We start from the raw sequence: 27,146 nt of genomic DNA on the forward strand, positions 1-27,146 counted from the left end.
TCTTGAACCAATTCCTTACTCAGAAATTAGTAATTAAAAGGAAAAATTAGCATTTACCCATTCTTTGTAGAAGGAATTACAGTTAATTTCTGTTGATGAGGGAAAAACTCCTCTGTGAAAAACACTAGCCAATAAATATGTAAAGAATGGTAGAATTAGAAAAATTATCATTTTGCAATATTCAAAGAAATAATCCATCCAGGCAAATGCTGTCAATAGGTGTCCGTGCATCAGGTAAATTTTGTTGGAAAACAAGATTTTTCTAGAGGTTAAAGGTTTGCCCCAGATGACTTACTGATTGTCAGAGGGAAAATGAACTTGGCAGGAGCCACCTTAATCAAGCGATGACAATTAGAGGGCCAGCCTGCCATTATGATGCTTTGTAATATGAATTTCATAGCAGCACCCGGAAAGCTGTATTGCTTACTCAGGCTAGCCAAACAGAACACGATAGACTAGCTGGCATAGTTCTGTAGACTGGCAGCTGGGGTGCCTGCCAACTCACTTTCTCTCTTCTAGGTGGGCTGTCTTCCCGGCTTGCAGCCAGCCTGCCATCTTCTGGCTGTATCTTCATGCCGAGGTAGGGAAGCATGAACTCTTTCTCTCGGAACACTGTGCTGAGAGATCAGGGCCACAACCTTTTGACCTTATTTACCTTTGATTATCTCCGTAAGGTCCTATCTCCAAATACACTTTCCTTGGGGGTTCGGGCTTTATCAATTGTGGGGATGGCGGGAGGGGTGGCTTGTAGGGAGGACACAGTTCAGCCCATAGATGTGCACAAGAAATATGCAGCAGGGTCTAAAGCCACAAATATTTATCACTCCAGCATTTCTGGGCGTCAGGAATCAGGGCTGGGTGCCTTTGGGTCAAGGTCTCTTGTAAGGTTGCAGTCAAGCTGCTGGCTGGAACTGGTCATCATCTGAAGGTGATCTGGGGTGGAGAGGAGAGATGCTTGCAGACTGACTCACAGAGCTTCAGAGCCTTGCTGCTTGTGCCCCTTCACAAAACAGCTGGACTTCCATAGGCCAGATAAACTGAGAGAAGGATAGAGACCCAAGACAGAGGCATTTTTCTATCAACCTGATTTCTGAGCTGACATCCTATTACTTGGGCCATATTCTTTTCACCAAGTCCAGTCCACACAAAAGGGGAGAGACTGGACAAGGTTGTGAGCCCAGGGATGGGCTCCGAGGCTGCCCGCCATGGAAGTATTCTTGCTACCAGTCTTTAACTTGCACTGGATCAAGCACATGAAAGAACATCTAGTTTACAGGAAATATAGGGAGGGAGCGACACGTTAAATAGTACCACAGGGAAATAATCAGACAAGCCTAGAAAGCGGGACCTTCTGCAAGACCAGCGTGATCTCTCCGAAAAAGCCAATATCGTGACAGAGGAGGTAGGGGGGATTGTTTGAGACAGAAAGACTCAACAGATGTCACAACCAAGTAAACTGCACTTCTGATTGGAATCTGGTATTAAAAATCTCTAACAGAAACATGAAGATGGCTGAGATATTAAGTGATATTAGGAAACTACGACTGTGCAATTACTACTACATGCATTAACTGATTGTGCCACTAGACATTATTACTAATTTTTCTTAGGTGTAGTCCTGTATCATGTCTTTACTTTTTGAAAGAAAGGAACTGGAATATTTAAGGGTATATTGTTTTGATGTCTGCAACTGACACTCAAATGATTTACACAGATGCATAGATGAAGAAAACTTTAAAAAGAGTTGTGGGTATGTGGAGTGTTATAATTCCTTGAGCTTCCTATATGTATGAAATACCTTGTTTGAGACAGGGTCTTACTCTGTACTTCAGACTGGCCTCAAACTCTTGATGCTCTTGCCTGAGCCTTCCAAGTCTTGGGATTACAGATATGTAGCACCATGCCTGGCTTTCAAATGCATTTAAATTTATTTTATTTATTTTATTTTACTTATTTCAGAGAGAGAGAGAGAGACGTAGATAGAGAGAGAAAATGGGCTCGCCCAGGCCTCTAACTACTGCAAACGAACTCCAGACACATGCGCCATCTTGTGCATCTGGCTTATGTGGGTCCTGGGGAATTGAACCTGTGTCCTTTGGTTTCACAGGCAAATGCCTTAGACACTAAGCCATCTCTCCAGCCCCTGAAATACATTTTTATAATAAAAAGTAGGGAGGAAATAGAAAAGCCAAGCTTTGGACCAGAGCTATTCAGTACTCAAAGTAGAACTTGAATACATTGCTCAAACTTACAGAAAATGTCCCAGTTTTTTCACATGTAGGTATTTTGTCATTATCTACATCATTTTTTTTTCTTTCCCATCTTGTTCTAGAAAAGATTTAAGGTGCTCTTGAGGCATGAGGAGCCTGGCAGATAAAGGACCTTTGCTGAGCGTGCTTTCCAGGTCTCTACCAGAGCTGACTTTGCGCAGACTTCTGGTCACACAGATGCAGATAGACACCCAAATGAGCTCTGATTTGGTCCCTGGTTCTGCTTCTCGCCTTGATCTAGAACTAAGAACTTAACTGTTTCGAGCCTCACCTGCCTCAGGAGAAGAGGACAATGCACCTCAGGACTGAGGGAGGCTTGGAAGCCAGGATGGGGAGCTCTGAGTGGCCACGGCTCTGGGTTTGCCGAGTTACCATTTAAGAGCCCAATATATGAAATTTTCAGGTCTTGTGCTGTAGTCTGCTCCATGTTGCTGGGTCAAACATCCAACCACACACAGTTTACATGAGGAACCGGTTGATTTCGGCTTACAGATCCAGGGGAAGTTCCATCAGTGGCAGAAGGAGCTGGCCCCCTTCCACAGATCCAAGCAGAGAGAACCCACAAAATAGCAAGCAGAGAAGCATGTCCCCAGAGCTCAGACTGCCCTCTCCATACCTTTGGGCTGGAATTCAGAACCACTCCCAAACACACCTGAGGGCTGCACTCCAGGCTCTGCCCCAGCGATGATTCTGCCAGTGTCCACTGGAGACTCAAGTTACAAGCTTTCAAAAACCACCTGAGTCTATGGGCTCTACATTTACACTGTCACATTCATACTACCACATCCTGGAACCCCAAATATTCTCAATGGGGTTCAGGCAGGGCAGAAAGACTATGAGGAATCCCTGATACCCAGAAGAAGGAGGGGCCACAGAGCCTCTTTTAGAGAGCCTGGGGATATTGGCAAAGGTAATTGTGCAGCAGGGGCTCTGGGCTCTGGGTGTGTTTGACTTGAGAGACAAGGAGATCTGCTTAGAAAATCTCCCTTACAAAACATTTTCAGGACACTTTCCACTCAGCTTAGCCTTAGGTCATGACAGACATCCCTTTTCTAGGTCTCTCTCTCTCTCAGTCCAGCTGCAGCAACAAGGTATCACAACCAGTTATAGGCCACTCCAAAGGCTGCCTGCCACCTCCTCCCACCACCAAAGCCCTCTCTAGTGTCAAGAAGCTCTGCAACTGGGTGATGGTGCCTAGAAGGAAGGAGCTGGAGAGAGGCACCAACTTACTCCTCTGCTCACATCCCAAGAAAGGTGTTTGCTTTATGAACACCGGGAAGGATGGAGAAGTCCCAGCAGGGCGAAGGCCAACCACAGGAGGTTAAGGGAGACTTTCAGTGTCCTTCGCTCTGTCCGTGCTCTAGGAGTCTATGGAGTCACAAATGAATGGAGCCTGGGGCTTTGTGCTCAGCAGACAGGAGGAGGGGTGAGAAGCTAATGTGAGGCACAAGGGCTCCTCAGCAAAGGAGCTGCTCTGACGGAGCAGAAGGGAGGAACCCCAGGATCAGCTGTGGAACTGTGAAAGAGTCTTGGGGCTAATTTGAATTGCCAAGAGGTAGGACTGGGGGAAGCTCTTCTTAAAGACCGTACACATGACCTGAGAAGTGTCAGGACGAGTCCAGAGACCACAATGCTTAAACTCCCATTAGTAGGTTCTGCCTGTGGGCTAAGCCTTGCCCATAAACTCAGCAAATATCTTGAGATGTAAGGAATGAAGTCAGTAACTCAGTCCCTCTACAGAATCCATCAATAAACACTTCCCAGCTCCTTGGGCTGGTGCAGGGCTGTACACATGGGACAATTACAGGAGTGAGACAGAACTCCTTTCTCAGTGTTTCTCTTCCTATGAGCCCAGCAGGTAAACAAGCAATTGCATTTGTAGAAGGTGGTTCTGCTGTGATCTACAGCAGCCTGTGGCTGAGGCCCAGTGGGGCCAGGGTACTTGAGTAGGTGAGGCCCAGGAGGCAGGGAGGCCTGGCTATCTGCTCATTTGTTTTAATCAGGGGCAAGCTTATGTGGAGGAAGAGACTATCTATACCTTTGCTGAGCATGGTGGAGGTGTTGAGGAAGTCAGAGAGCTACCCTATACCTCCATATGAGCCATGACAAGTCACTTCTTCTTGCTGATCCTTGGGTCCCCATCAGACCAATGAGACAAAGAGGCCACCAGTGTGGCTTTCTTGGACCTGCCATAACAGAGACCTCACCTTTGGGGGTGTATCAGAATCCCTTACCCAGACCCTGTCCAAAGGGAAGAGGCCTGGATGTCTATCACCAAAACATCTCCCCGGGTGACTTGGCTGAGCAGCTGGGGTTGCGAGCTGAGGCTGGGCTTTGGGAAAGGGGCAGAGATGGGCAATGAAGCAGGAACCCCTGGGGAATTGGAAGATGCCTCCGACCTCTGAAATCACAGGACTTCTCTGTGAAATTACCCAGAGTCCACAGGAGGCCCCATGAGGGGGCTCAGAGCTTCCTACCAAGGCCTTAAGTGAGATAATGCCACCAAGCATGGAGATTTAGTCTGAGCGCGCGAGTATGCGTCTTCCTCATCAAGCTCTAGCACATCCCTAGCTGAATGGCTAGACAGTCTTGGAGATAGTGTCTCCTGAGAAGGAAATGGTGGATGGGTGCAAAAATTCCTTTGAGGTCTCTAGGTGGTTTTAAAATTTTTTATTTTTAATTTATTTGCAATCGAACCCTGGCTGACAGGCTTTGTAAGCAAGCACCTTTAATTCTGAACCATCTTTCTAGCCTCCTAAGTAGCTTTTAATTAGAGACCAGTCACAAAACTGCCTGGATGGAGTGAGCTCCCCCCCTCCCCCATTATTGGCATCAAAGGCTTCAGGATGAATCTGAAGGTCTTGGGAAGACTCTGAGTGTGCAAAGGCGAAAGGATTTCCAGTTTCTGCAGAGCATGGAAAGGCTCACTAGGAGGCAGTACCTTCTCAGAGTCTTGGTGAGGACTGTCCATCACTCTCAGGCTTGCTCTGTCCTTAGAGCTAAGCTCCCTGGGAAAACCTCCAGCTTACATTCAGCTGGGTAACAACTTAATTAGGGTGGGGTGGGGCTTCAGTGGAGATCAGGGCAGCTGCCTCAGGGAGGACTTTGGGGTAGTGAGGCAGAAGCCCAGGAGCAGAGGGAAGAGATGGTAAAAAGCAAGAGAAGGGGTAGAGGCCAAAGAAGGGTATGATGGGAGTCTCCTGTTTTCTCTGAACATGGATGTTTCTCTCTTCTTTTCCCCCATTTCTACATCCTTGCCCTTGCCTGCCTTGTCTGTTTCCATTGGATGTTTTCTCTTTCCTAGTTGTGCTTTTCCTTATCTTTTCTTTCTTCCAGTCCTGCATCCTCGGAGATGCTCTCCTAGACAACTTCAGCCCCTGTGGCAATTCTCATTTTTGTCACTGTGACAAGATCCCTGGCCTAAACAAACTGTATTAGTTATTGTCTCATTGATAGGACAATATCTGACAAGCATCAGTTTAAGGGAGGAAGGGTTTATGTCTGGCTTCAGGTTCCATGCTGGGAAGGCATGGCTTCAGGTACTTGAGGCAGCACAGGAAGGAAGCCGAGAGCCACGAATGCTGGTACTCAGCTGGCTCTCATTTTTATACAGTCCAAGACCTCTGCCCATGGAATGATGCCACCCACAGTTAAGGTGTGTCTTCCCACCACAACTAACCTAATCAAGATAATCCCTTGGGCTGGAGAGATGGCTTAGTGGTTAAGTGCTTGCCTATGAAGCCTAAGGACCCTGGTTCAAGGCTCGCTTCCCCAGGTCCCACGTTAGCCAGATGCACAAGGGGGCGCACGTGTCTGGAGTTCGTTTGCAGTGGCTGGAAGCCCTGGCGTGCCCATTCTCTCTCTCTCCCTCTATCTGTCTTTCTCTCTGTGTCTGTCATTCTCAAATAAATAAATTTTAAAAATGAACAAAAAAATGTTTTTAAAAAGATAATCCCTCCCAGGTATGCACAAAAGCTAGCTAATCTAAATAATCCTTCACAAGTGACTCTAGTTCTGGTCAAGCTGACAATATTAAACATCACAGTGGCTTGTGCCTGTAATCCCAACACTCAGGATGCTGAGGTAGGAGGATCACCATGAGTTTGAGGCTAGCACAAGGAACTCTAGATCAGCCTGGGCTAGAGTGAGACCCTACCTGAAAACAAAACAAAAAAATAAAAAATAAAACAAATGACAACAAACAAAATGAGCAAAGACTTATTTTGGCTCATAGTTTCAGAAGTTTCAGCCCATAGTCAGCTGGATCCATTGCTTTTAGGCCTTTCACAAGACAAGAACAATATGGCAGAAGGTTGGAGAGGAAAGCTGTTCATCTTATGGCAGCCAGGAAGCAGAGAGAGATAAACAGGAAGGGGCAGGGACAAGATAGACCTTTCAAAGGTGTGCTGCACCCCCAGTGACCTATTCCCTCCAGCTAAGCCCTCCCTGCTCACTGCCTTATCCTCCCACAATATTATCTGCTTATGACTCCATGAATGGAGCAGGCCATTGATCAGAGAACCTTGCACTGGAGGAGGGGCATTCCATATCCAAACCACAATAGCCCCTGTACCAGTTACTTGCTTGTTACTGGAACAAAACACCCAGCCAGAAGCAGCTCAGAGAAGGAAAGTTTGTTTCAGGTTACAGTTCCTCTGGCTGGCGTCCACTGTAGCAGGGAGCACATGGTGGGAGCAGAAAGCCAGTGTCATACGCTATATCAGCAGGGAGGAAGTTGGAGCAAGACACAAGCTAAGCACGGCAGTGACACCTCAAGGCCCACCCCTGTGACACATTTCCTCAAGGTTTCACAATCTTCCCAAATAGCACCACCAACTGAGGATTACATATCCAAACACAGGACTCTATGGGAGACGTTTCACATTCAGATAATCCACAGCCCCTTTTCGGGTTGTCATTCATTTTACAAAGTTCTTTTTTGTTCTTTTCTTTTGAGGCTAGAGAAGAAAATAAATGAATGGGCCAAAACTTTTGACTTCCAAAAAACTCAGTCTAAATGGAACCTGATGGAGCCCACTTCAGACCAGTCCTGGGAGGTTAAAGGAACCTGTTTACTCCAGGATGGTGACACTGGAGTAGTCCTGATGGTTGAGGAAACCTGTCTACTCCTGGATGGTGACACTGGAGTAGTCCTGATGGTTGAGGAAACCTGTGTACTCCTGGATGGTAATGCTGGAGCAGTCCTGGGAGGTTGAGGTTTGGGGAGAGCCCTGGGAAGCATCTGACAGGGGCCCTGGCAGCAGATGCCAAAGCCTGACTAGAGAGCAAAAGGTCTAAATGTGGTATCTGAGTCACTATGCACCAGAAACCACCTCTCTGATGAAAAAAGATGTTGCATGGAAGAGAAAACGCCTAGCGGAGGGGAAGGACATGTGCAGGCGGCAAGGGGAAAGGCCGAGAGGTAGAGGCAGGGCTGTAGAGAAGCTAACCCACATAGGTAGGATGCCAGACGCAGAACATGGCCAAGCCATGTACAACTTCCACTCCAGTTCCTGTTGGCTCGTTTGATCTTCACATCTACCTTATAGGGTTGGGACTACTCTACCATCTTACAGATGAGGAAACTGAGGTACAAAAGTGTTTAATGGGTCTTCTAGACTCACACAATCAGAATCAGGACTTGAATCTCAATGACAAAAGCTCTACTGTGTCTGGGGCTCCCTGGAGGCTTGGAAAATCTTAGCTCCCCAACATCCTTTAGGCATTCCAACCTGTGTGCTGAACCCTACAGTCAGATGCTCTTTGAGAGTCCTTCTTATTATTCCACATGTGTCTTTCGGTTACCCCCTCCCACACATCTACCTAAGCTTGTCTAAGGAAGTCTGGGTCCCTTGTGTAATTGATCTATCATTCACGCTAGATTCAGTTGGGCATTAACATGAAATATTTATTTAACTTTTTTCTCATGTCACTATTTTCAACTATGTGCTGTTGAAATCGTATGCCTTCCTGTCCCTTGACAACATGTTGGGTAGCTTCAATAACTTCCTTTTGGTTAATAAATAAATCAAGTTATAGACTTGGATTTTATGAAGGATTAGAACTCACCCTTCTGCAGGCTGTACACCTGGGGGGTCATCTCCTCTTGCTCTCCCTGGATTGAAAAGCTGGGGCTGGCTTCTCTCTGACATATCCCTTCCTGCCCCTGGAGACCCCCGACATATAAAAGGAGGGAGGGGGACAGGTGTGCCACATGTGTGCTGACGGGCTGTGAGCACTGCTGTCTCAGACACATGCCGTCGCAGCCTGTTAGGTCTTCAAAGGAGGAGCTGCAGGCCAGCTCAATGTGCTCCGACACTATCAGGTCCTGGCATCTCTTCCTTGGGGACAGGGTCCACTCGAATCACAGACTGCCCTTATGGGCTGGTGACCAATGGCTTCAGTCACTTCCTTCTTCTGTGATGTCCCTAAGCACCCCTCTTGTCACAGCAATGATGTCGCTAGCCACTCACCACTGCTCTTTGTTCCATTCTGCCATCTCCAATCTCCTGTCCTCTGTCCAGGTGACACAAGGAAGCTAGCCCCTCTGTTGCCTAAGCAAATGTTCCCCTGCTTGGGTGAGGACCCCAACCCCCCTCCCTGTAGCTCTGTCCATCTCTACATGCATCTCTGAGAACGGTGGCTCCTCATTACTCCTTCCCATGGGAGAAGAGGGCTGATCTCCCTTCTCCATGCCTGCATTAAAGGGGCACACCAGAGCCAGGAATCGGGGTGGAGGGGATTTTAGCCTACAGGATAGGTTCTCAGTAGCTCCAAAGAGTGGTTTGCACCCACTGATTTTAGGATATGGGCTTCTTTCTCTATGTGCCTTTATTTCTTCCCTTCCTTCCTTCCTTCCTTCCTTCCTTCCTTCCTTCCTTCCTTCCTTCCTTCCTTCCTTCCTTCCTCCTTCCTTCTTTCCTTCCTTCCTTCCTCCCTCCCTCCTTCCCTCCTTCCCTCCCTCTCTTCCTTCCTTCCTTCCTTCCTTCCTTCCTTCCTTCCTTCCTTCCTTCCTTCCTTCCTTCCTTCCTTCCTCTCTGTCTTATTCACCCTTTCTTTCTTTTTCTGTGATAGGATCGTATTTATATCAGGTGGCCTCACTATTTGGCCAAGGACGACCTTGAACATCTGTTCCTCCTGCCTCCAGACCTCCCCAGTGCTGGAATTTCAGGCAGGTACCACCGTACCTGGTTCGTGTGTGGCTGGGGATCAAGCCCAGGGGTTTTGCATGTGCTTGTCAAGCATTCTACCAGCCAGATTTCTGGTTCTTGATTCTTTTGCTTTGCAGCTTTGGGTCTTAGTTGCTTACTCTGGGGTAAGATCAGAATGTAAATTTATACCCAAATATTGAAGACCACTGCTTCAAGGCGGCTGGGCAGGCTCAGGGATGGCCCTGACTTGCCTTTGACTGGACTCACTCTATCTGTCTCTGCTGAGGGAGGACTTTCCAGTCCTCCCCAATGAGTAGCCCTGAGAGGTCAGGGGTAGTTCAGCGTCGCGCCTGCAGGTGTGAGTCCCAAGCCTATAACTCATGCTGCTGCCCTTCATCTGATTCTTTCTCTTGTCCTTGCCTGGGCCCAACGCTTCCTTTCTGGATCCTTCTGTGACTTCCATCTGGGTTGCCTTGTGTTCTTGCTCTCCTATAATGTCCCTCCCACCCTTTATTCCTTGTCTCCATTGCTTTCTAGAGTCCCCTTACAAGCAAGCTCCCTGGCTCTTCTTCCTCCCCTGTAGCCCTGGCTCCTTCTGACAGGCTGAGCCAGGACATGCCCTGGGCAGCACAGCATTGCTGGAACTCGTTGTATTTCTGAGGTCAGCTATGTGACTTGCTGAACCGGGGGCGGGGGTGTAAGGGGGGGCAGACTCTTTGTGGCTGTGGCTTCTGGCCTTGTAGCTCATTCTAGAGCCTGTTGGGGTGGCTAGTCTCTTTCTCAACCTAATAGAGGCATGGTGCAGATTGCCCATGTTTTCTTACACACACACAGAGCAATATGCAGGGATGTTGTAGACAGGAAAAAATGATAAGGTTCATTTAGAAAGCAGTAAAGAGGAGATTTCAATTTCCTTTGAAAATCACAATGCAGTTATTCTTCCATGGTACATCTGCGGGAATGGGGAGATTGTGCTCTCAGATCCAAGGTGCCCGAAGTCAGGGGATGTAAATAGGGGATGGCTGTGGGGGGGGGGGGTCACACGGATGTGAAGGTGAATTCCTGAGAGAAGGAATGGTGTGATGGCCTGCAGGGGAGGGTCAGGAACAAAGTGGAGCTAGGCAACGGTCCAGGATAGCAGGTGATGGAAGTCTGCTCACACATCTTATGCACAACTCCAAGAATATGTGCGGGTGTATGTGCACGCACACGTGGATGCACATGCATGTGGGACACATGTAGGGGGGCCTTGATCACATCGAGGCACAGGAGAAGGTCAGTGTGAGTGTATCTTCATTTGCGCAGGGTGCTGGCTGGGTTTGGTGCCGGGTTTGGCAGGGGATCACTTCATGACGCCTCCCCTCCACTCCATCCTCCCTCTGTACGTGCTAGAAGCAGACGTGGCAAGTATAGCTGGACAAGCGAAGGCAGTAGGTCAAGCAAACATCTATCTATGAGCAAATGAAGAGAGAAGAGGCCGTGGGGTTAAGTTACAATTAGAGGGAATTGATTGAGACATAAGAAAGCACTTGTGCTGGATGGGTGAATGGAAATTCAGAGGGACAGCCTCTGCTGAAAAAGACAAAGAAGGAAGCAGTGTCGGTACAACACTGGCCATAGAGCCAGGCAGTCTTGGATTTGGAACCTGGCTCCTGCCAGTTTTTAGCTATGTGACTTTGGTTAAGCCACTGGGTTTCTTGGAGCTCCATAAAATGCTGATAAAAATGGGGGCTGTATGAAGCTGATGTGAGGCCTCTGGGATAGTGTGAGAAACCATGAACAATCTCATGACATGGACCCAAGGGCTGGCTTTGGAGTACTTATAGGATTTTTTTCCCCCATGGGATTCATTGGCATGCCAGGGCCTCAGCCAGTGCAATTGAACTCCAGATGTTTGCACCACCTAGTGGGCATGTGCGATCGACCTTGCACTTGCTTCACCTTTATGTGTCTGGCTAATGTGGGATCTGGGATCTGGAGAGTCGAACATGGGCTCTTAAGCTTTGCAGGCAAGCACCTTAACTGCCAACCAGCCCTCCTGTGGGATTGCTAAAGGAGTGGCCATGCCTTACACATTAAAGCCCCTCTTTATATAGCCAAGCTCTTTACTGATGAATTCAGAGCTAGGCTGTTCTATCTCTGGCTCTTAAAGAACAGCTGTCAGAGCAATGGTATAAAGTACTTGCTGAGGACAAATCACCATGACCTCAGTGTCACCTTGTGGGCCAAAGGAGCAGGGAGTGGCCACTGGCTTCAGACCCCGGAGTAAGATGGACTGCTGGCAATTTTTGGACAGGGCAATCCTACCTTCCAGCTGAGCAGTGGGAAAACACCCAACCCTTTGTGAGCGCACAGGCCACTCCACTGTGTCAATATGCTTAATGATTTGTGACATGATTGATAGGGAATAGTAACTCGCTATAATCCATCTGTCGAGTAGGCAATGGTGGCAGAGTGGCAGGTTCCAGGGAATATCAGAACATGGCTGCTGAGTCCTGAGCTGTGGTGGGGAATGAGAGGGTGGATTGCAACAAGATGCACTCCCTTGTCTAGTCTGAGACAGTTTGGGGGAGATCAAAGGTGTGAAGAGGGGCAGCTGGAGAGAACCATCTGGAAGTTAGGCACCCAGGGCTGTGACGTTCCCATCTCCCTCTGCTCCTGCTCCTGTGGGGCTGGGGGTAGGCGATCAGCGTCTTTCAGCTTTGTTCCTTTTGTGGGCACTGGGCTCTCTTACAGCTCTGGGCACCAGCCCCGGCTTCTGCGGGCTCTTGGCTCCCAGTTCCACCTTCAGGTCCTTGGTGTGCTGCTCCGGGCGCCGCAGTCCTGAAGCTGGGCAGGTGGGACATTATGATGGATATAGTTTGGTCTTCAGCCATGGACCCTGCCTCATAACTCAGAATTTCTCTTCCCCAGTGTAGGTCATAGAAACACTCACCTCATGCCTCTCGGTCCAAGAGCTGACCATAAAGAAATTCTGCAACCTGCTCTTGTCAGGTGGCAGGTGACAGGACTCTTCTCACTCCAGAGGGTCCACCCTTCTGTAGGTGCCCATGCCTGTGTGATAAAGGCTTCCTATAAGCCCCAAAGGACAGGATTCAGGGTGCTTCCAGAAGGCTGGGTTCCTGGAAACTCACACCCCTCACCCAAACCTCACCTTACCCACCTCCCTTTGTGGTTTATGTCCTTGCTAATGTCCTCTGTAGTGAGCTGCCTAAAGGGAGTCCCTCAGTCCTGTAGTGCTTTAGCATATGGTCAAATCTGAGGCGGGAGTGATGGAATCGTTATAGCAGGCTGGTCAGAAACATAAGTAAAACCAGTCATCCGGGTTTGTGACTGGCATCTGAAGGGGATTTGGGTGGAGCTTGGGTAATTGAGCCTCAGTCTGTGGGATATGAACTGCTGTCAGGTAGATGGTGTCAAAACTGACTTGGGGGCTCTAGAGATGGCTCAGCAGTTAAGGCACTTGCTGGCAAAGCCAAAGGACCCAGGTTCAATTTCCCAGTACCCATGTAAAGCTGGATGCACAAGGTGGTGCATGTGTCTGGAGTTTGTTTACAGTGGCTAGAGGCCCTGGCAACCCATTTTCTCCCTACCACCTCTCCTCTTTTAAATAAATAAATAAAATACCTTAAAAAAACTGACTTGGATTTTAAGAATACCCATGCCACCCCGACTGGTGTTTGCTTGGGGGCAGTCCCACCCCTCTGGGGTAAGAGGTTTGTGTTGCCTGTAGTGGGAGAGTAGAAGTAAAAACAAAACAGTTTTTCCCCCACACAACCCACCTGTACCCACTGTGGCTGGAATGGGGGTGAAAAGCCTTGACTTCAAAGTACGAAGAAAAAATAACCCTACAGTGAAATTTGTGTTCTAGAACTTTCTACAGGGTAGGACTGGGGCAGGGAGTTCAAAGTCACAGCCTCTGGGGCTTCTTCCCTTCCTTGTTAATTGCTCCCTACTTGGCTATCTCCTCAGGTAGTACCCTTCTGCTGAATTCCTCATCCATCTATCTTTTATGCAGGGTCTGCTTCTGGGGAACGCAGACCAGGGTGGGCCTCTGTATCCTATGGTTCGAGGTCAACAGCAACAGTTAGTAGACATGCACTCTTTAGTTTATATTAGGCTATGTAAGATGAACACACACACACACACACACACACACACACACACACACACACACAGTTTCACACAGGAACGCCACATCCCACGCATACATGCCATGGCCAGGGATAGCAAAGAAGAGAATCTCCCAACTGCGGTCTGGTTCTGGGAGGATTTAAAAAAACATTGTTAAAAATTTTAACAACACATGGTCATTGTGTATATTTTCGGGGAACAGTATGACATCTTAGTACATGTGCACAGTGTGTAATGATCAGATCTGAGTAAGTGGCAGATACATCCACTCAGACATTTGTTGCTTCTTTGTGATGGGAACATTTAGAATCCTCTCCATTAACTGATTTGAAATATCCAATTAATTCTCGTCAGCTGTGGTTTCCCCACTGGACTACAGAACACAGGAAGTTCCCGTTCCTGTTCAGCTGTGCTCCTGTCCCTTCCCTCTTCCCTCCATCCTTCCCTAGCAAAGTCTTAGCAGGTCTTTCGCAGCTGCTCCTAGCCCTGCTTCCTGGATTTTCTCAGTCGTTACAACAAAGCAGCCTTCCTGGGACAGGGGTCATGTTGGCTGATGGCCAGAGCATGGACCAAGATTGGTGAGTTAAGGAGGGATGGTCAGAGTTGGATCGTCTGGCCTCCTGGGTTTTGCTTAGAATCCTTCAATACCAGGGAACTTCAGCTTTGAGTTTCCCAAACACGACCTGGAAAATCAAGAGAGAATCGGACACATATGGCAGTGTGAGGATGCGTTGTAGATGCAAACATGTTCTCAGGACTCGGACTTCCTTGACTAAGACAGAGAGAAGACAAGTTCTTCGATCCTTCTGGAGTGCTTGCTGGCTTCCGCTGGGAGGGTGAGCGGCTGACTTGGCTCAGTCACACAGTGAATAGTGTCGAGCAGCCACTGCGCTGCTTTGGTGGCCACCTTTCATTCACCCAGCACAAGGCTGCCACAGTCCAGTTTCTCTCTGACAGTCTCCTTTCCTCATCCTGTTTCGCTCAGTAAGGTCGACTCCGCCTCCACGTAGGCATAATCAGAGCATTGTATCTCCATGGCAATGTACAGAGACGCCTGACTTAGGACAGAGTTATGCACTGGTAAGCCTATTGCAAGCAGAAAACATAAGTCACACATGCATCTCATATATCTAGCCCAGAGAACAGCCTCACGTTGCAGAACAGCACCCTAGGGTATCCACTGTCCGCCCCCTACCACCATCTTGGGGGTGACTGCTTGCTGTGGCTAGTTACCAGGGCCCAGCATCAGGAGAGAGGATCAACCTATCTATTGCTAGCCCAGAAAAAAATCACAACAGCAACATTCTAAATTCAAAGTATGTTCTCTATCCAACATGCCCCTCCATCACTTTTGCACTTGGAAGTTGAAACATGGTTAAGTGTGCCACTGTGAGTCAAGCCTCACTGTAACTCATTCAAGGATGGAGACAAGACAGACGTGGACCAGTGAGAGTGGACTCTGAGGTTTTTTTTTTTTTTTTTTTTTTTTTTTTGATTGTTAGAAAAGCTTTTGTTTGTTTGCTTTTTCTAGGTAGGGTCTTGTTCTATCCCGGGATGACCTGGAATTCACTATGTAGTCTCAGGGTGGCCTTGAACTCATAGCAATCCTCCTACCTCTGTCTCCCAAATGCTGGGATTATAGACATGCACCACCACACGTAATGATTGTTAGAGAAGTTTTAATCTGCCAGACATGAGTGGAGGTGAAGATGTGGGTCTGGAACTGTGGACAAGCACAGGATACCTGAGAAGAAGCCAAAACATGGCGAAAATAGACCCAAGACCTAGAGAAAGGCCATATGGGATGACCTTGCTTGAGTCCCTGGAGCTGTGATAGATCTCAGATCTATGAGCAGATATACTTCTTTCTACTCAGGGGAGTTTTGTTTCTTTTGGATAACGCTGGTGTCAGTGATAGTTGCAGGAGAGGGACGTACAAATGACAGAGCACACACTGAGCTGCCTGAGTGTTAGTGACCAATGGTGAGGAACCACGGACCCTGGGCTGAGAAGCCGAAGATCTTGTTAAACAGAAGTGATCTTCCATAAGGTTCTCTAGCAAATGGCAAGCTTGGGCTGAAACAAGCACGCTTAAAAACACATGACATTTACTTTCGGCTTTACTGAGAGAGCCACTTCCGGTCTGTGACCTGAAATCTACAATAGCTAAGAATTGGAGACGTGGAGGCCTGCAGGATTCAAAACCTAACTAAGTGAAGACAAGGCTTCCCTAGACCCTCCCAGGCCCCTGTGATTGAGTCCCCTGCTCAGCAGAGGGGTCTCAGCTGGGGACAAGTAACCCAGAAATGCCCTCCCATCTTCCAGGCCATTACAAGTTACCTTAGGGGGTGACATGAGGTGAAGGGAGCAAGCTGCTGGCTGAGGTGCTGGCCAAGCACTGGGCAGGTTGTGCGTACAAAGACTACGGTTCACTGAGAGCTGGAGCTCGAGGCACTGACCCACGGAGCAGACAGCAACAGCTCACTGAAGACCTGAGAGAACCCTACAGACAAGCAGCCCAGCCGAGCCACAACCTGCGAGATGCCCATCTCCTAGGCTCCCCAGCACCGAGGTCAGCTCTTCTCATCATGTAGAGCACTTCTTTCCAAATCTGACCTTCCAGGACAGCAGGCCAGGACAACTTTCTTTTGGAAGGGGGATAGAGAGATGGCTCAGCAGTTAAAGGTGCTGCTTGCAAAGCCTGTTGACCAGGGTTCCATTCCCCAATACCCATGTAAAGTCAGACGCACAAAGTGGCCCATGCATCTGGAGTTTTTGCTTCCAGTGGGAAGAGGCCCTGGCATGTTTATATTCTTCTCCCTCTTTTATCTCTAAAATTAATATTTAAAAAATATTTTATTTATTTATTTGACAGACAAAGAGGGAGAGAGATACAGAGACAGAGAGAGAGAATGGGCACGCCAGGGCCACCAGCCATTGCAAACAAACTCCAGATGTGTGCGCCCCCTTGTGCATCTGGCTAACTTGGGCCCTGGGGAATCGAACCTGGGTCCTTTGGCTTTGCAGACAAACACCTTAACTGCTATGCCCTCCCGCCAGCCCTAGTATTTTTTTTTTTTTTTAAAGAAATCACTGGAAAGATAGGACCAGGGAGAGTTGTTAAGAGTGCTTGTTGAGCAAGCACGAGGATCTGTGTTCAATCCCCAGCACTCCCCTCAAAAGCCAGGCATGACTGTGTACATCTGTAAGCCCAGCACTGAGGGTGGGTGACCAACACAGGAGCATCACTGCGGCTTCCTGATCAGCCAGTCTAACTGCAGAATGGGGACTTCTAAGTTCAGTCTAAGCGAAATGCAGCAGAACAGTAGAAGAGAGCTCCTGATTCCTCTGGCTTCTGTAGACATGTGTATGGGGGACGTGAATCTGTGCACACACGTGCAAATCACACACACGTGCAAATCACATACACATGTGCACACACAAGAAATAATCAGAAAGAAAAAGCTCCACTGTCACTTGGCTCCGCACTGCTATTTTTTTTTTTTTTTTTGACATTCTCTCTCCACCGTGTTAACGCTGCGGGTGGCTGGGGGAAGGGTAGTGGCTGGGGGAAGGGTAGTGGCTGGGGGAAGGGTAGTGGCTGTGTCGTATGGACAGAGGTTGGCTGCCCTTAAAGAGGACGCATCTGGAGCTGACCAAGAACCAAACACAATTGAGGGACAGGGTCAGGCAACATTTAATGTACAGGTCCTAGAGGCCAGAGGCGTCCTTCACTTCCCCTCTCTGTTACCTCCCAGCTGGGGGAGCATGAACAAGTTCCTTCACATCTCCATGTCACCCCCCACCACCACCACCTATCTAAGAGCTAACCATGGACTGCCTATGCCGTCTGGATCTCTCTCTTTGGCTACTATCTTGCTACTACTTGGCAAAATCACGTGAGATGACATGAGCTGTGGCTGACATTGTGTGAGCCCCTGACTCAGTCAGGGCCAAACTCAGCCGATCCCTTCCTGCTCATTTCCATGGAGAATCATTTCCTGATCACTGCAGGCAACCTGATGGAATTTTTATCACTTATAATCAGGAAGTGTTAGCTGATATAACTACTGTAGGTATTGATCACTGAATATACGCCTTGGTTCTCAGGAGCATGCGGGGAATGCAGTGTGCTGGGAACTGAGAAAAGGGAAGTCTAGGGGGTCCATGGAGCATATGTGGAGAGTATCAAAGATAGATGTGGGGGCCAGGGGAAGTTTTTTGGGGGGATGTAATATCTTGGCTTGCTCTGAAGGAGTCTGCAGAGGAGAGAGGAAAGACAACTCACAGCGTGTTGGAATGGTCCGTACCACTCACTGGAGACTTTAAGGGTGAGCTGGCAAATGCCTTGCTGGGGATGCTGGACACAGGGATTTGTGCTTGAGTGCAAGGTCAAGCCAAGCCACTGTGCCAGGGACCATGGCCCTTACGCACTGCCGTGGCCCTTGCACCAAGGGGACATTATACTCTATGGCACTGTCACACACAGTGGCTCTAAATGTTTTGGCTGGACGTGTGTTATGCTTGACTCTTGTCACATTTCAACTATTGGTATTGTTGCTAATATCCAAACTTGAGAAATTTTGCATAAAAGGGTAAATTCGTAGCTTCTTTGGAAAAAAAAATCAGAAGGTCCATCAGTACTGGTCCCACATTCCCATATGCCAACAGTTGGCCAGATCTAAAACAGTGTTCCTCTGACGTAGACAGGACCAGGGTGTCCTGGGCCTGCCCTCACCCCCATCGTCCCCTCTTAGCTCACAGGGGGCACTTCGTCCAGGTCTTCGCCTTCCCTGACAGGCCTGGCAGAAGCTGCAGTTTGTGAGTTCTGTTTTAGAGCAATAGGTATGGCGTAGGCGCCAAGTGCCAGTGGCTGGAGAGTGGCCTGCACTGGGGTATAGGCTCCTGTCTGGCTTCTTCTGAGTTGGAATGGCGTGGGTGTGTCTTGGAGGAAAGCGTATCCTGGGACTTGGGTTTGGACACAGACAGCAGGAGTAAGGATGAGGGCTTGTTTGCTGTGTATCATTCAAGACCTCTAGCCTGACAGATGGAGCCATTGACAGGGTCCAATATAGCTTACTAGAGCTTTGAGCAGGTTTGGGTACAAAACCAGAACTAATTAAAAATATACGTGTGTGTGTAATTAACTTAAAATTATCTATTTAAATCCATATGGAGACCAGAGAACAAGCTTATGCTTGGTGGGAGGTCCTCAGGCACAATCCACTTTCTTTTTGTTTTTTGAGACAAGGTCTCTCACAGCCTGGTACTCACAAATTAGACCAGCCAGCTGGCCGGTGAGCCCCAGGGATCCCCCCAACTCTGCCTCCTCAGCTCTGGGCTTCCAAGAGTGTCATCACATCTTGATTTTTGTTTGTTGGCTGTTGTCACCTCGGGTTCTGGCCGCTGAACACCGGACTTCATGCTTGCAAGGTGAGTACTTTTCCAACAATGTCTTCAGTTCCTGGCTCTCCGGGAAAGAGTCCGTTGTGATACCATCTTTGTGTGTACATGTGTGTGCATGTATACGTTTACTTAGCATTTGTTCTACTTTAAATCCGGGATGGATATAAGTGTTATTAACTTACAAGTTATCTATTTAAATCCAAAATACAAGTTGTTTGTAGTGACATCATCCATGGCCCCTCATGGTCTTTACTGAGTATAATTTATAGGTTTATCTGAAGTGTGGAGAGTGCAGTGAGTTTTGATGAATGAACCCCTCATGAAACCACCACCACAATCAAGATACCAACTTTCCCATTAGCCCCAAGCGTCCCTGCCGCTCACTGCTCTTCCATCTCCCCATGGCTCCCGGTCCCAGGCAATCGTGGATCTGCTTTCTTGCCACAAGAGATTAGATTTCTCTTTTCTGGAGGTTCAGATAAATGGACTCATATACTGTACACTCTTTTATGTCTGTCTTTTTTTCACTTGGCATATTTTCTGAGATCCATCCATTTTGTTACATTTATGAGGAAAGATCACTCATTTTTGTTTTCCTGAGCAAGAGAAAGAAATCATTCTTCTGGCTGCCCGGCTGCACTGATTTGTTTATCCAACCACCTGTTGAGGGTGGATATGGGAGTTGTTTCCAGCTCGGGGTATGACAGACCAATCTAATATGGACGTTCATGCACTGGTCTTTGTGTAGCTCACAGGTTCTTAGCTTGTGGTGTGCAGCCCTACGTGGGTCACGTAACTGAAGGTAGGAGTCACGAAGAAAGTGGCGACAGTAAAATGTTTCTGAATGTGCAGCAACCAACGGTGAATTCAAGTCCAAATGCGCAGTGAATCTGAGGCCTTCGGCATGGTTGGCTCTGTTGTATCACTCAATGGCACCACAGCCTTGGTTCCGAGCGAGCACACACCATGAGCACTTTGTACCGTGCCTAACATCTTGCCACACAACACCAGCTGCCCGAAACACTTTGGCTTAAATTCGAGATCATTGTATGTTATAAATTGCAGTGTTTTTACTGTATGTACCAAGTTTTCTATTCTTAAGGAAACATAATAGTTTAATTATGTGAAAACAAAGACTTTTAATATTTTCCTACCATCAGTCCTCAGCATGTATCCAATTACTATATTTTTGGGTTGGATTGTGTTAGAATGCTTGAGTTGCTGGCTTGAGTTTCATAACAAAACAAAAAAATCCCTAAATGAATTTTGGCTTGGCAGTAGGGTAGAATTTCCAGCAATTTCTGAAATGGCCCTCACATATTTCTTCCATTTTGCACTATGTATTTATATGAAAGTAGCATTCTCAGCATTTATGATTGTGACAATCAAAATAGCTATTAACTCTGAAAAACACTGAAGATGCTCTATGTCTTACAGTATCATATAGTCAGCCAAGATTTAATTCTATTTTAAAATTATTCATTTATTTATTTATTTGAGACAGAGAGGGAGAGAAAGAGAATGGGCATGCCAGAGTCTCTATTACTGCAGATGATCTCCAGATGCATGTGTCACTTGTGTATCTGGCTTATGTAGGACCTGAGAATCAAACCTGGGTCTTTAGGCTTTGCAGGCAAGTGCCTTAACTGCTAAGCCCAAGATTCAATTTTAGATGTAAGTAAGCAAGCGTAGCATTAGTATGCAAATTTGCTTTCACCTTTAATGAGTGATATACCAAGGAATCTCAGAAATAAGTTTCCTTATAATTTAGTATCAATAAATGTTTGATTTGTATATCTATTTTATATACCTATGAACCTAAGGAAAAAGTTTCTCAGGGAAATAGGAGGTTACAAATGGAAAAAATTTAGGAAGCCCTCATGTATATATACATTTGTGTCTGAGTGTTTGTTTCTCTTGGGTAAATACCTGGAAGTGGCATTGTTTGGTCTCACAGTAAGTGCATGTTGAAGTTTTTTAAAAACTATATTTTATTTATTTATTTGAGAGAGTAAAAGAGGGAGAGAGAGAGAGAGAGAGAGAGAGAGAGAGAGAGAGGGAGAGAATGGGCATGCCAGGGCCTCCAGCCACCGCAAACGAACTCCAGATGCATGCGCCCCCTTGTGCATCTGGTTTACGTGGGTCCTGGAGAGTCTAACCGGGATCCTTTGGCTTTGCAGGCAAGCGCCTTAACTGCTAAGCCATCGCTCCAGCCAACATGTTGAAGTTTTTGAGGAACTGTTTTTCTGAAGTGGTTGATGTTCCATTTGCACTCCCCCTGGAAGGTTCGAGAAGAGTTCACCTCACAAGTAATGCAGTGTGGAGGCAGTGCTCTGTGCCCTTGCCAACACTTGCTATTTCATTGTTTTCATCCCAATGAGTATGTAGTATCATTGCATTGTGGTTTCAATTTGCATTTCCCTGGTGACTAATGATGTTGAACATCGGTTCATGTACTTACAGACCATTTGTGTATCCTTTGAGCATAATAGCGTCTTAATGCCAACTCTTTCAATCTCTAATTGAGGCTATAGAAGATTATGCAGATAATTAGTGCACAGTATAGGGAATCAGTTCTATGAAAAGGACTGATAAGCCACGAAGAAGGAGCTCACATTTGAACTCCGAATTGTAGCTGGAATACTGGAACTCTGTCAGTTTGTCCAGAACTGAGCAGCTAGTAAGGGACAGGCTGAGTTCTCAGACAGCCTCCTATGATGAGGATGGCATGCAGCCTGGCTACTGCTGTTGTGTTACAGCCCTCCTGTGCAGGTGGCTTTAAGGTAAAGCGCTGATGGGGAGAGGGCCAGGCAGCAGGCCGACCCCTTCACCTCCACTGATTAGGTACGCTTGTTTCTGAGCAGGTCTGAGCCGGCCTTACATCCCACGTCTCTGAAGCTGGCTCTGCCTTTGACAGCAGAGTCAGTATAGAAGGGGTCCTGACACTCCCATGGAGTGGGACATTGAAGCTTCTAGCATGTCCAGCTCTCTGAGCCGGTTGTGGCCCATGTAGCCAGGCGATGGGGGAGGAACTGGTCTACACTCTGATGGCTGTTTGCAGTTGGGCATGTAGATAGAATGTGGACCTCACTCAGTGGTGGGCACTGGGGCTTTCCCTCAGCCTAGATGAACGATTGACCGAAACCGGTTAGCGTGCACCAACCGACCAATCTGCTCATTTGGAAAACTCCTCTGGTCGATTTGTTTTCCCCGTGTGACTAAGACTGCTGTGCGCAAGTCTCGATCAAAATGAAATCTGGCTTCTACGGATGGGATGTCTTGTTCTACGTGTCAGTTTTGCTTATCTCCATTCTGAGGCTCACAGATTTGTCATATGCCTCAAAGTGCTGGAGCCCTTCTCTGCCATTAATTGACTGTGCTATGGGCTTGATGCAAGGCAGAAATGCGCGGGGCTTAGTCAGAGGTGTGTCACTTCAAGCCAGCATGACTTTGGCCAAATCACTCTTAAGATCCCCAGTTTTCTCTGTCGTATGTGGACAGTGAAAGTTACCTCACAATGTTCTGAGGATTAAATCTGACAATAGGGGTGATGTTGAGATGTATGTGTCATTTTCTTTGGCTCTGGGGTTTAAGTCTGAGTAGACTAAACCAGTTTTGCCAGCCTCGGCATGTGACTGGGAAGTAATGTGCTTTTATTTCGATCATAAGGTAACTTTTCCTTGTGGTATATTAAGTAAAGAGAGGAGGCCACAGTGTAATATGTAACAAAAAAAAATCCAGATTTCTGTAAATAAGAGGAACTTTGAACGTTAATGACAGCCAATTTAACACCTACAAAGTACTACCCGTGGGCTAAACTACTCTCTTCTTCCTGCCGTGTCCCTATCCAGTGAGCCCATATGCTTGAGCAATTCCTCTAAAGGGACAAAGCCAAGTCTTAAGTTCCATGTCTTCCCCTTTCACAGACTTGGAGGTGGTACCCTACGGTGCTCAGTTGCTCTTTCATCCCAGGAGTTCTACAGCTGAACACATTCCCTCCAAGGTGGCAACGCTGTGGTTATCCTCTCAAAGTCCTCCAATGAGAAGCGGCAGAATGAGTAACAAGAATTATTATTAATTAGTGAAAAAAAAAGTGTAAGCTCATAATTGGAGTGTATAATTGATGCTCCACTGCTGCGGGCTGAAATGAAGGATGCCAAGATGAGAGCTCGGGAGAAGGAGACTGCTGTGGGTCCCAACTGCTGCAAAAGTAGCCGACACACAGAGGGCTTGTCGCTTCTGGGTCCCTGCAAAGCGTGGATTGAATAAAGGTCATATGCCGGGAGCCAAGCAACACAAAGAGGTACTGGACAAGCCCTTAGTGCCTGGAGCAGACACAAACAGAGCTGCTTCTCCTGGGAGATCGTTTGATGCCTGGCTTTTGAGGTTGCTATGTATTTTTTATTTTTTATTGGGTTTCTCACGAAAGAGCTCTGCTGATCTCCACAGTGAGTAGAAAAAGAGATGCTCACTAGCCCGCGTGCAGCCCGACTTCCTGGATTGTCGTCTTATATTTGGACCCGTGTCCTCTCTGGTACTCTGTCAACATCCAAGCAGAGCCCCCGTCTTCCCACCCCTCCCCAGGCCTGAGTTACCATAAATGAGAGGTGGCGGTTGGGATCGATTTATTTCAGGGCTCATTTGCAGAAAAAGGAGGAATAAGGTAGCAACTGAATGTCTTCTCAGTATAGTGCCTTTCAATTTTTTCCTCCACTTGATCGAGGGTGTGGAAGGATGTAGGGCGAGAGGGGACAGAAACCAGGTGGGTGTGAGTCTTGGAAGGGGGATATCATCATAAGAAGATCAGTAATAGTAGCTAGTGCCGTGCGCTGGGTGCTTCTGACGTCAGGCTCTGTGCTGGGGTGCTCGGTAGCTGGAGTCCCCAAGGCCATGTTTAGAGCCACCTTCCCTGCTCCCTAGCACTTGGAATTATCTGATCTGCCACCACCACTGCCACCATGGCCACCTCCGCCTGTTCTTCCACATCTTCACGAGTCCCTCCGATCCCACGGACTTGGCAAGATACCGATGCTTATAAAACTGGTCCTTTGGAAGGATGTAGTCCTTCCAAGACGTTGTTCTTTTCCTCACATCTCGGTGCCAGATACTCTGCCAGGCACTGCTGGGCCACAGGGGCGAGGCTTTGCCTTTGTGGGACCTTACACTAGAGATCAAAGGCAGAAGCTGCTCCATGACAGCTACGTGGCTCACACACTGGAGTCAACACGAGGCCAGAAAGAGGACTGACTCTGCTTGGAGGAGGCACGCTGCAAACTCAGGCTGACAGGAAGGCTGAGCTTTTCAAGTTCAGGATGTAATGTGCAAAGGCAGAGCATGCAGGTGGGGATCGTGTCCAAACACCAGTGACTCTACAGGAACGACAGCAGGTACGTGGGTCTGCCTTGTACCTGCTGGATCTCCACAGCCTACCAAGTGCTTGCTTCCCAAAACACGTGTTGAGAGAATGAATAAGCAAGAGGAACAGCGATGGGCAATTGGGAAAGTCCGGGTGAGGTCAGCAGACCGAGATGGCTAGGGCAGAGAGTGGAGAGTGGGGATGAAGGAGAGAGCCCACAGAGGCAGCGTTTACATGGAACTTGATGACTAAGTCAGCTTTTGACAGGCAAAGAGGGATGGAAGAGTTGTACCAAGGCCTGGTGTGGCTTTGGACAGACGCCTGAAGAACATGTGGAAAAGTTCACCATGTGCCCGTCTGGCATTTCTCACCCTCAATCCCTGGAACTTCCTGGGAGCAGTGCAGGCCCCAGGGGGGGCTGGAGTGTGGAAGTGGAACAGAGGCGACGCTCAGACACCTGGTCCGTCACCCTGGATGGCATCAGGGCACACCTCCACGTCACAACTCACAGTCCATGATGCTCATCTGCTCAGGTTTTTGGCAGCGTCTTCAGGACTGCTGAAGGACTCTCACACTGACGGTTGGCATCTTTAGTCTGAATGACTGTTTGGTGTCCTCCTCGTTCCCACTTTCCAGAAGCTGCTGGGGACAGTGCAGAGCCACCTGTGCTGTGTTCAGCAAGTGTGACAACGGTTCATTGCAGAGGTGGCTCCCAGGTTAGAGCCTTGCTCTGTTCTCTGCTACAAGTGAAGTTAGTGACACCGAGGAAACCACTTGGGGAAATGTCCTACCATCACACTGGACCCAAGGAAGATCTGTCAACGGAAGTGTGGGTAGGGATAGACAGTGGCTTAGACCTGACGGAGTCATCTATTAGCTGATCTCACTGACACACAGAGGATTAAATGGCGAGGTAGAGAGTGATAAAAGTAGCCAATATAATGACACCCTTCCATTATTTTCCCAGGTGAGACTCTACCTAGGCAGTTGTATGGGGGTAGGACGAAAAAAAATTTCTTTGATGTTGACAGATCTGAGTTTGGTCTGTGTTACTTACAAGTTGATTGATTTCTGAAAAATTCCTTTAACAAAGTAGTTTTCAATTGGGGGTGATTTTGCTGCCCTCAGAGGACATTTTTTAATACCTGGATACATTTGTTGTTGTCATGATTGTTGGGAGAAAGAGCTGCTATTGTATGGAGTTGTGGAGCCCAGGGTCGGGGGGCTGCTCAATGTTGTACAATGGGCAGGACTGCGCCCAGCTCTCCTCTGATAGAGGCTTACCTGGTCCGAAAGTCACTATGGCCAAGATTGAGAAATGGTCAGCCTTACAAAGTCCGCTTCCTCCCTTGTACCATGGAGTAAAGAGTAGCTAACTCAGTGGTGGCCAGGAAGCCTCATGCGGTGGCAGGGGTAGGCATGTAGTAGGTCCTCAGTGCAATTCCCTCTGCTTCTTTTGTCCATCCTTTCTTTGTTCTAGGTGTGGAGAATTTGCACACAATTCAGAAGTGCTGCCAAGCTAATTACAGGGCAGGGAGTAAGTAACATTTCGAAGGCACATGAAAAGACCTGGGGATATTTAGCCTGAAGAAGAAAGGTGGTTCAAAGGTGATTTAATGATGGTGCGCTCAAGTCTTAGAAGGGTGAAGATCTTAGGAAAATTAATCCACTGCTTTCCATCCCTACTGAGGAGTGACAACAAGCCCCAAGCAGGGTGGAATGAGGTTAGGAATGGGGTAGAACTTTTCCACAAAGACCATGTGGAAAGGGGAGCCTTCTGCAGGGTCATAAGCCTAAGGACAGTTTCGTATCTGAACTCAGAGTGACTGTTGTCTGTAAGCGGCATCTGTGCGTTGGAGGAGCTGTGGACGCGAGGGCTTAGCAGATGTAGGAGCACAGAGGACACAAAGAGCCATCTCCACCCTAAGGAACTTACAGATTAGTCTGGGAGGATGTAAGGAGTGATGCAAACGCCACTGAGCCCCAGGAGAGGGCTCCAGGAGGGCAAAGATTAGGGGGCACAGGAGGAGGGGGCAGCATTTGAAAACAGGACTATCAGCAGTTGGAAGGTGAAGAACAGAGTTGTGGGAAGCCGAGTGTGGCTTGGAGGAAGGAAGTGGCCGGAGATGGAGGATGTGATGAGCAGGAGGAGTGGCTGGGCCAGACAAGGCCCTGGGAACCAACCCGAACGAACACTGGACACTGCTTATTCTAGTTCGGTAGGTAGGGATGCATCTGGAAGGTTCAGAGCTGGCTGAAAGCAGTGTGAGGAGCAGGGAGGGCAGTTGAGGACTATGCAGGAGGACTCGGGGTGGGGTGAGGTAATGAGGGAAGCATCACTAATGGGGGAGGGGGCAGATTCTCCCCATGTCCCACTTCCTGGGCGTGCCTCTGGTCTTTCACTGGGGGTAGACAGGTTGGCTCCAAGCAGGGCCATCTGCTGACCTCACCCCTAGAAGCCATTCCAGGCTGGATCCTTCCCCCCCACCCACCACACACACACTCTGGAAGGCTGGCATGTGTCTGGGTGTCCTGGCCGCCACTAGCTCGGCTACTGCAGGAGTTCTGATCAAGGGATGGTGAGAAGGCCCCTCAGCCCAGCCTGGGCACCTTCTCTCAATAATCCACCTCCTTTGTGTGTCCTGTCATTTCCTGTCTGGTTCCATGGCTGGCTAGCCTGCACGTCTTGGGGGTGACATGGGCAGAAGGGCGGGTGTGAGTCAACATGGGGGCTGCGGGATTGGGACTCTAGAGCTGGGCTTGCAGATCCATGCGGGTGAAGAAGGGCGGCTGTCAAAGACCTTCATCCTTGCTTACCTTTCGGCTATC

The sequence above is a fragment of the Jaculus jaculus genome, chromosome 3, assembly GCF_020740685.1.
Source record: "Jaculus jaculus isolate mJacJac1 chromosome 3, mJacJac1.mat.Y.cur, whole genome shotgun sequence".
Classification (NCBI taxonomy): domain Eukaryota; kingdom Metazoa; phylum Chordata; class Mammalia; order Rodentia; family Dipodidae; genus Jaculus; species Jaculus jaculus.